General features: G+C 37.8%; 1 pseudogene; it reads right to left on the bottom strand.

Moving 5' to 3' along the window:
* Positions 1–7,459: 7,459 nt before the first annotated feature.
* LOC144824507 (metallophosphoesterase domain-containing protein 1 pseudogene) lies at positions 7,460–8,343 on the bottom strand (annotated as a pseudogene).
* Positions 8,344–8,562: the final 219 nt, after the last annotated feature.

The following is an 8,562-nucleotide window of genomic DNA, read 5'->3' as shown; positions in this document are numbered from 1 at the left end:
CTACTGCACAGTGTGTGGACTTTGTGCACTTCCATTGCTTGCTTAGATATGGTACCCATTTGTCAGGCTCCCACTGCAGAATCCAACGCACAGTCTGTGTAATGGACTTGAAATCCAAACATCCACTTCCCTGACAAGACAGTGGGTACGTTGCACATCTGCAGCCTTTCTTATTTTTCACCTTTTTTATAACCACAGGAAGGGGCCAATATTGTTATTTTTCAACACTACCACCCAGTGTCGGGAGTGTGTACTTTATGCACTTCCTTGCTTACTTACATGTGGAAGCAGTTTCTCAAGATTCTCACTGCGGAATGCAACTCCCACTCTAGGTAATGGACTGTAAATCCAAACATCCACTTCCCTGACACAGCAGTAGGTATTGTGCGGGTCTGCTGCCTTTGTTATTTTTCACCTTATTCATCTTCCACTCAATCAACACATCATCCACACATACACACACCTACTTACTGCTTTTTTGACAGGGGTTATCAATTATTGTTCAATTTCATATGCCTATTCAAAGTGCAGACCCTTTATCGAGCCTTTTTGTTGTAGCTACTACCCCGGCTGAAGGCACTGAGAAATTTGCACACTTGCTGCCTTTCTTGGCTGGGGTTATCAATTATTCTTCTTGTAATACAAATTCAAAGTGCAGTCCTTTTATTGAGCCTTCTTGGTAACTATTACTTGTGAATGGCAGTGGGTAATTCGCACACTTCCTGCCGTTCATGTATAATAAAAAGCTTAATAAAAGTTTACCAATATTTTAAAAAAAGCCTGTATAGTCTATGGTTATCAAATCTTCTGTTTGTTACTCTAATTCAAAGTACAGGCCTTTTATTGAGCCTTCTTGGTAACTACTACCCGTGAATGGCAGTGGTTAATTTGCACACTTGCAGCTATTCTTATTTTTTACATTTTTCATCTTCCACTCAATCAACACACCATCTACACGTACACACACACACCTACTTCCTGCCTTACTTGCCTATGGTTATCAACTATTCTATTTCATATTCGTATTCAAACTGCGAGCTCTTTATCGAGCCTGTTTGTTGTAACAACTACCCCAGCCGAAGGCAGTAAGAAATTTGCACACTTACTGCCTTTCTAGAAGTGTATTAGTGTTTCCTGGAAGTGTAAGGAAACAGACTGGGCAATTAAAGGTATAAAAGACAAATTTGCAGGTGCATGAAAAAGTGCATACATAGTCTATAGGAGTTTGAAGCAGTCCATGCCCTAAGGCCCACTTTGCAACATGAGTACTTCAGTACTACCTGAATGATTACAATTCTGCAACAAGAATGTCTCAAACCATTTTAATAAATGTATTCTTATAACATCTCATAACTTAATAGAGCTTCTGAAATAATTTCATCATGTATTTCATATTCCTGATTATCAATTTCAAAACTCATATGATCATACTCGATGTCATCTAATCCTTCCAGAAAATCAACATCTAAGGTTTAGTCTAGGAAATCACAGCTAATATCTGCAGCATTTATATCTTCCTCTTCATTCTCGCTACTTGTAAAAAGTATGTTCAGCTCTTCTATGACACTGTTACTAATTTCGAAAATGTCTTCCAAATTGTTTTGTTGATTTTGCATACTGAATTTCTTATGTTGTAGGTCCTTGTACGAAAACATAAACACTTCATTTTATCTTTACTGTAATATCTGCATATGTGGTGATTGATATGAATTATATTAAATATTTATCTTGCAAATAAAGCAACAATATTTTGTACATGAGTGTAACTGTCTTCTAAATTGTTTTGTTGATTTTCCATACTGAATTTCTCATGTTGTATCTCCTTGTACAAAAACATAAACACTTCATTTTATCTTTACTGTAATATCAGCATATGTGGTGATTGATATGAATTAAATTAAATATGTATCTTGCAAATAATATTTTGTACATGAGTGTATTTTATTTTGAAAACATTTGAAAAATAAATACAATAAATAGTGTCACTCTGTATTGTGTCAAGTGCTTTATTTATTTATCCTACCTATTGTGTTGCAAACTTAAAACAGTGATGACACCAGTGTCATGCTTTGATTCACCCCATTACGTTGTCCATTAGGGTGGAGGGAAGCAAAGAAAAGGAGTAAAGTACATGGCTACAGATGTACTGCTATATTCAAAACACTGGTTGAAGCACTAAATAAAACATTTTTTTTAAAAAAGCATACACAAAAGAAGGCTGCACAAAAGATACTCAAAGGAAAGCTACACAAATAGGACACCGAATCTTGAACACAAACTGGTAAGTAAGCAAAAGAACGGAAAAGCTATAAACACTGCAACGTACGCTACGCTGTGGAACTCATTCTTAACAGAGGTAGAAACATACTTTATAGAAAACGGAATTCAAATAATGAAAAAGTAAAAACATGCATGGATGACAAAGTCACTAGAGGAATACTCTGTTCCCCAACATAAAAAAAGGATTTTACAGAAATTAAATGTACGAATGTTTAAGGAGCTGCAAAGGAACCCATTCCCCGGGACTCAAAAAATATCATTAGGGACCGTGTGGGGAACACCAATGCCCCCACGGTCCCAGCCGGATCCCCGCATCCTTTGACAGCCGGCATTGCTTTGTCAGAGAGAGCAGTTTATATGCTGCTCTCTCTAACGAAAAGCAATCTGCTTTCCTACTTGAAAGACACAGCAGCTTAACTTGCTCTCTCTTTCAAATAGGAAACCGGTTTCCTGTGCTAAAGTGGGAGATGCGACGCTCCCGCCCTACCATACCAAACAGCAGTGTCCCGGGGCTAGACACCCCGGGACACTGCAGTAGCCGGCCCTGAGAGATGGTGGTCCCCAGAGCCATCAAGAGCTCCAGGACGGAGACCACACAACCCCCTCCCAACATTAAAAAGCCCCAAAAAGTGATAATCCCCGGGGCTGGGAGGTCCGTGCCGTCACGGACACCCCCCTTTTTTAAATATTACTGCCCCAGGAAGGTGGCGGTCCCCGGGGCATGTACAAGGGCCATGACCCCCCCCCGCATACTTCATTAAAAGATGGCAGCCAACACTTCCTAGTTTGGAGCGTTGACAGCCAATCAGCATGCAGCTTGTGCTCGTAATTGTACGGATTTCCATACGCCGCGATTACTATTAAAAAAAAAATTTAGAATAAATAGCCTAAAAATCAAATCCATGAACGACCCCCTGAGCAACCCTAGAGGTTCAGGATGTTTCTACCCTGCCCCCTTTCCTTATTTCTCAACTTTGTTTTCCTATTTCCTTATGACTCGGTTCTTGCGACCAACAACATGGCTGCCAACACTTCCTGGTTTGCAGTGTTGACAGACAGTTGACAGCCAATCAGCATGCAGCTCGTGCTCGTAATTGTACAGATTTCCGTACGCGTACCCCGCGATTTTTCTATTTAAAATAAAATAAAATACGTAGCCTAAAAATTCATGAATGACCCCCTGAGCAAGCCTAGAGGGTCAGAATGCTTCTACCCAGCCCCCTTTCCTTATTTCTCAACTTTGTTTTACTGTTTTCTTGTCACTCAGTTCTAGCGACGAACAAGATGGCTGCCAACACTTCCTGGTTTGGAATGTTGACAAACAGTTGACAACCAATCAGCATGCAGCTCGTGCTCGTAATTGTATGGATTTCCGTACGCGTGCCAAGGAACTACTGAACGGATTTACACTATTTAACAAAAAGCACAATCTGCGAACCAAACTCTACCTCTCTGCCAAATTTGGTGTAATTCCATTCAGCCTATGGAAAGTAGGTCCTAACTATAACTGCCTACTGGCAATCGCCAGTAGGTAATATATAATATATATATATATATATATATATATATATATATATATATATATATATATATATATATATATATATATATATATATATATATATATATATATATATATACACAAACCTTTGTCCCTCTTTTATCCCTCTACTACCCTTCTCAATCCAAATAACTGACTAACCTATCCACATCTCAAATTATTTTCATATTTCAATTCACTAACTCAACACTAATCCATCATGGGTTCATAAGTAGCATGCTACTTTCCAAAAAAGAGCTTTTACGCCTCGTCAGGGATAGTAAGTGCAATATAAATGCAATTACAATACAATTCAATACTATTGTGCATTCAGTTTAAAAACTATCTCTTAACTATTACATACATAATATTCTGTATACCACACACCCATCTCCCTTATTCTTTCGAATAACAATAACACATTGTACATATTTGCATGTTGATTACGGAGGTTGAAATAATGACATGTATGTGACAATACATATGTTTGAAAATAACTATGTAAATATTTACATGTTAATTGAGGAAGTCCTTCCTAGGAAACTTGTTGTAAAACTTTTTTTTTCATTTAGTAATTGAAGCAGTCATAGAACATTACAACAAAGAAATCTTTCAGATAATTTGCAATATGGATTGATAAATATGACACAGCTCAGGTGGGGGAGGAGATAATGTGAAGTCATACGATGTACGTTCAGGCAATAGAAACAAAAACTGTAGAAACATGTACACAGTGTATAATCAATTTCAGTTCAATCAATCAATTAATCAATAATAACTGTATTCGGTTTGAAGATAACCATAAAAGCATACAAATACATAAAATGCATAAAAAGGCTCACATGCCATACCACCATTTCCTTTATAATAAATAAATAAATAAATGAGAGACATGTAAAAATGATCACAGAGCATTATACAGTGTTTATAAAAGTTATAAAATGATTAAAAGAAAGCAAAAACGCAATTAAGCAGGGTGCACAGTACACCCTATGACCTCACAGCTGTATGAAGGAATGAACTTACACAGGTACAAGTCTCTTCATCTGTTGGAGATAATGGTTGGCCTGGGTGCAATGCCGAAAATTCTTATGTTTTGAAAAAGAGACTAAAAATGTCAGTTTATATCACAGATCTTGGCAAGGCAACATTATAAGTTCATCGATTACCCCCTTGTAATACAATTTGAATTTAATCTGTGTGGTACATTTTATCTCTCTTTTTTGTCTTGCCTTTTTTCTTGTGACAGTCTGAAACATGCTGCCTGGGCAGTGCTTAATTTGAGCTGGTGGTTTCAGGTGCTTGGCACCGGCACTTAATTGTCACCACCGGCACTTATAACAGTCTGCCACATGCTGGCGATGTCCGTCTAATTTAGAAATGAGTACAACAGCAGTTTATTAATTTAATATACATTAAAAAGGACTAGTACCTGCCACCCAAGCCATCCTTATATTGCGGGGGTGCCTGGAATTGTCGGAATTGTCACACTTGTAGGATTGTAATGGTTTGTAATTGTGTTGGTGCTGTCATTGGCAGCGCTGGCGGGGGTAATGAGTGGTGCAAGCTGTAGTGGCCTTCTGACGAGGGCCCTGGCACCTATTTTTTAAAATAAATTAAGCATTGTACCTAGTACCTCTGATTTTCCTTACAACTTCCTTTCAATTTATCCTGCCTCCTTCATTAAAAGATGTATTTTTTTGACAGTTTTCAACCATTAAAGCATGCGCCACCATTACCCTATTTTTATTCCATGTCATTCCACCATTCACCTCCATATATCTTTTTCCCACTTATAAGAATTTGGGTCCTGAATAACCTGGATAACCCTCAAATGGATGTTTTATCTTCACTATTCAACCTTCTTGATCCAGTTCTTTCACTCTTCAAACCTAGTGATAGAACATTTTATATGCCTACTGTGTTTTCTTGATCTTATTTTCGATTTCTCTCCTAGAACTTCAATGGACAGTGCTGTTCTAGGTCTCCTTCCCCTTAGCAATTCAAAAGATAGTGACCCTGCGCATTAGTTTTTCATGGTCCAGTGAGCCCACACCATCTGATCAACACACTCAATAATAATTATTTTGTTCATTACTGCCAATTGGACAGATTCTTAATAACTTGATTCACTCTTTCTAACAACCAATTGGCTCTGCGATTCTATACTGCAGTTTCGCAATGTTTAATGCTCCATTCTGCCAAATATTCATACAATTCAGTAGCTATAAATTGTGGACCACTGACAGAGACTAATTCTTCTGGATAACCTTTCTTCCAAACTAATGTTTCTAAAAAATGATTACTCTTTTAGTAGTTACCTTGCTCGTAAATTGATTTTGAAGCCACTTGAAATGGTAATAAACTAAATCCAATAATAGCCTGTTTTGAATATCAATGAAATCTAATGGACCCATTATATCAATAGCTATTTTAGCCCAAGGCCTCATCGGAAATGCCTCAAACTCCTATGAGTGATTAATTTGATGCCTCGTCTTATACCCCACTCATCTTCATATAAATCATCCCTGACAAATTTCTCCACTCGCATCTAGCTGTTTGTGCCACCCTTCACGGATCCACACCCTCAAAGTGCGTAATATTCATTATATATTTGTACCTCTTTCTACATTTTCTTTTTTTAAATAGCTTCTACTTTTGCTGTGTCAAGGGTTATTTCCCATCTATGCTCATCTTTTTTTATCCAGCATTAGCTCAGTTTCACATCCTTTCTCAAGTGTAATCTTTGACAGGCTATCATCAAACTCATTGATTTTTCCAGAAACATTCTACAATACAATTATATTCCTCTAAATTAGACAGCAATCTGGTAATCATAGGAGATGCTAGTCCTCAACTTTTTATGGATGATAAATGTTTCAGTGATTTATGATCCATGCATACTGTGAAGGGCACACCCCACCGATATGTGTGAACATGCTGGGATGCCCAATACACAGCAAATGCTTCTCTTTCAATCACATCTCTCCGTTTCCCCCAGGGTATATAGAGCATGTGCTATTACCACTTCTGCTGCATTCAGTATTCAGCTTAAAACTCACGTAGAACATACATATTAGTATCTGTAGTAACTATACTTTTACACTTCAAATTAAATCTTAACAGTGGTGGGGCTTGATTAATTTCTCTTTTTTATCCTCTTGAGTCCTTCCTGGCATATACCACACCAATCACATTTCTTGTTTTATTTGATAACTCTCATGGTTTTTAAAAATCAAATTTTTTATGAACTTGTCATAAAACTATTATTCTAAAACTTTTTTGCAAATCATATTTACTCTCTTTTACATCGGCATCCATAAGTGTGTCAATAAATGTATCTTTAGGTTTATTTTTTTTGTGTTCATTGTTTATTGAAAAACAGAAAATCTAATTACAGTTTAATAGCTATCAAAGACTGGCAGGTGTCTATGTAAAAATTCAGAACAAAGCAAAAACTGCATTCGGTATATAATTAAAACATACAGAATGAAGTAAAGTTGTATTTTCTATTAGACTTGCTGTAAACATTAAAGTCCATAACTTGTATTTTACTTGTTTTGCTGGCTGCAACTTGCAGATGCAAAGCGAGAATGAAAAGAACTGTGAAGATATCCAAGTTTTAATGAATTCACAATTTCATGGTGTAGGTAGGTCAATGACTATTGGTGGATTTACTGATTGATAATTCACAGTGCATATCGTAAGTGGTTGTTCTATCAGCCATTTCACCATAGCCTTCCCAAATATGTCCAAAGCCATGGAGTTTTGGTTGTAGGCTGGATTGTATTCAAAAGCTCTACACAGCCTACACTTTGCATTTTTCTTGGAACCCAGTCTAGAAACTTGAGTGGAGGTCCATGTGTTATAAGAACACCAGTTGCTTCTGAAATATTGTTCCATTTGTCTAATAGAGCTTGGCCTCGGGGAAGATTAAAGCCCCAACCATAAAACCAGGGTTGTCACGGAGACCCACAAATCCTTAATACCCTTACAGTTGTTTCAGAATCTTGAAGATATATGCAGTGTGTAAGAAAAGACTGCACATTTTCATAATTCTCTGGCTTTAATTTACACACAGAAGGAAAATAGTAGAAGTCTTGTTTGATTAAATCGGCCATAAATTCTTGGTCAAGGGTCAATTCATGATTTCCTGCTATTACAATCTTATGTTAGTAGGGCAGTTCACCAAGCCAGTCATTGAATTTTCTAACCTCACTAGGAAGTCCAAGCTCAGTAAAATCACCTGCGTGGATCATAACATCTCCATATGGCATGTGTATTGGATCTGTTCTGGAATGAGTATCAGCAATACAGACAAAGCGAGAGTATCCTGGAGGCTTTGGAGTATCGTGAAGGACAGGATCCACCATTTTGACATGTGGGGGCTGAAACCGACCTTGGTTAATGTTGTAGAACCTGAAAGCTTGTGTTGGGTTTGAGCTATACTCATCCACTTCAATTATCACCCTACCACGATGATGCCTTCTAGGTGCCATGATGCGAGAGTGAGTGAAGGCCATACTTGAACTGTGGTGCTGTTTTAAAACATCATCTCTGCAGAGTTCCAACTTCTAATGAAGCCGCCATTTCTTTTCAGCACCCCATCGGTACAGTCCGCGTTTAAAACCCTAGACCTTCTGCCAAGGACACAATTTCAAAATAGAAGAGACGCTTGTGAGTCGGAAGCGGTACCTTCAGTGGTCCGCAGTGCGTGGCGCAGTTCATTTCGTTCCCCTGGC

The sequence above is a fragment of the Lissotriton helveticus genome, chromosome 3_1 (assembly GCF_964261635.1).
Source record: "Lissotriton helveticus chromosome 3_1, aLisHel1.1, whole genome shotgun sequence".
NCBI lineage: Eukaryota > Metazoa > Chordata > Amphibia > Caudata > Salamandridae > Lissotriton > Lissotriton helveticus.
The sequence above is the reverse complement of the archived record's forward strand: the minus strand, read 5'-3'. Positions and strand labels throughout refer to the sequence as shown.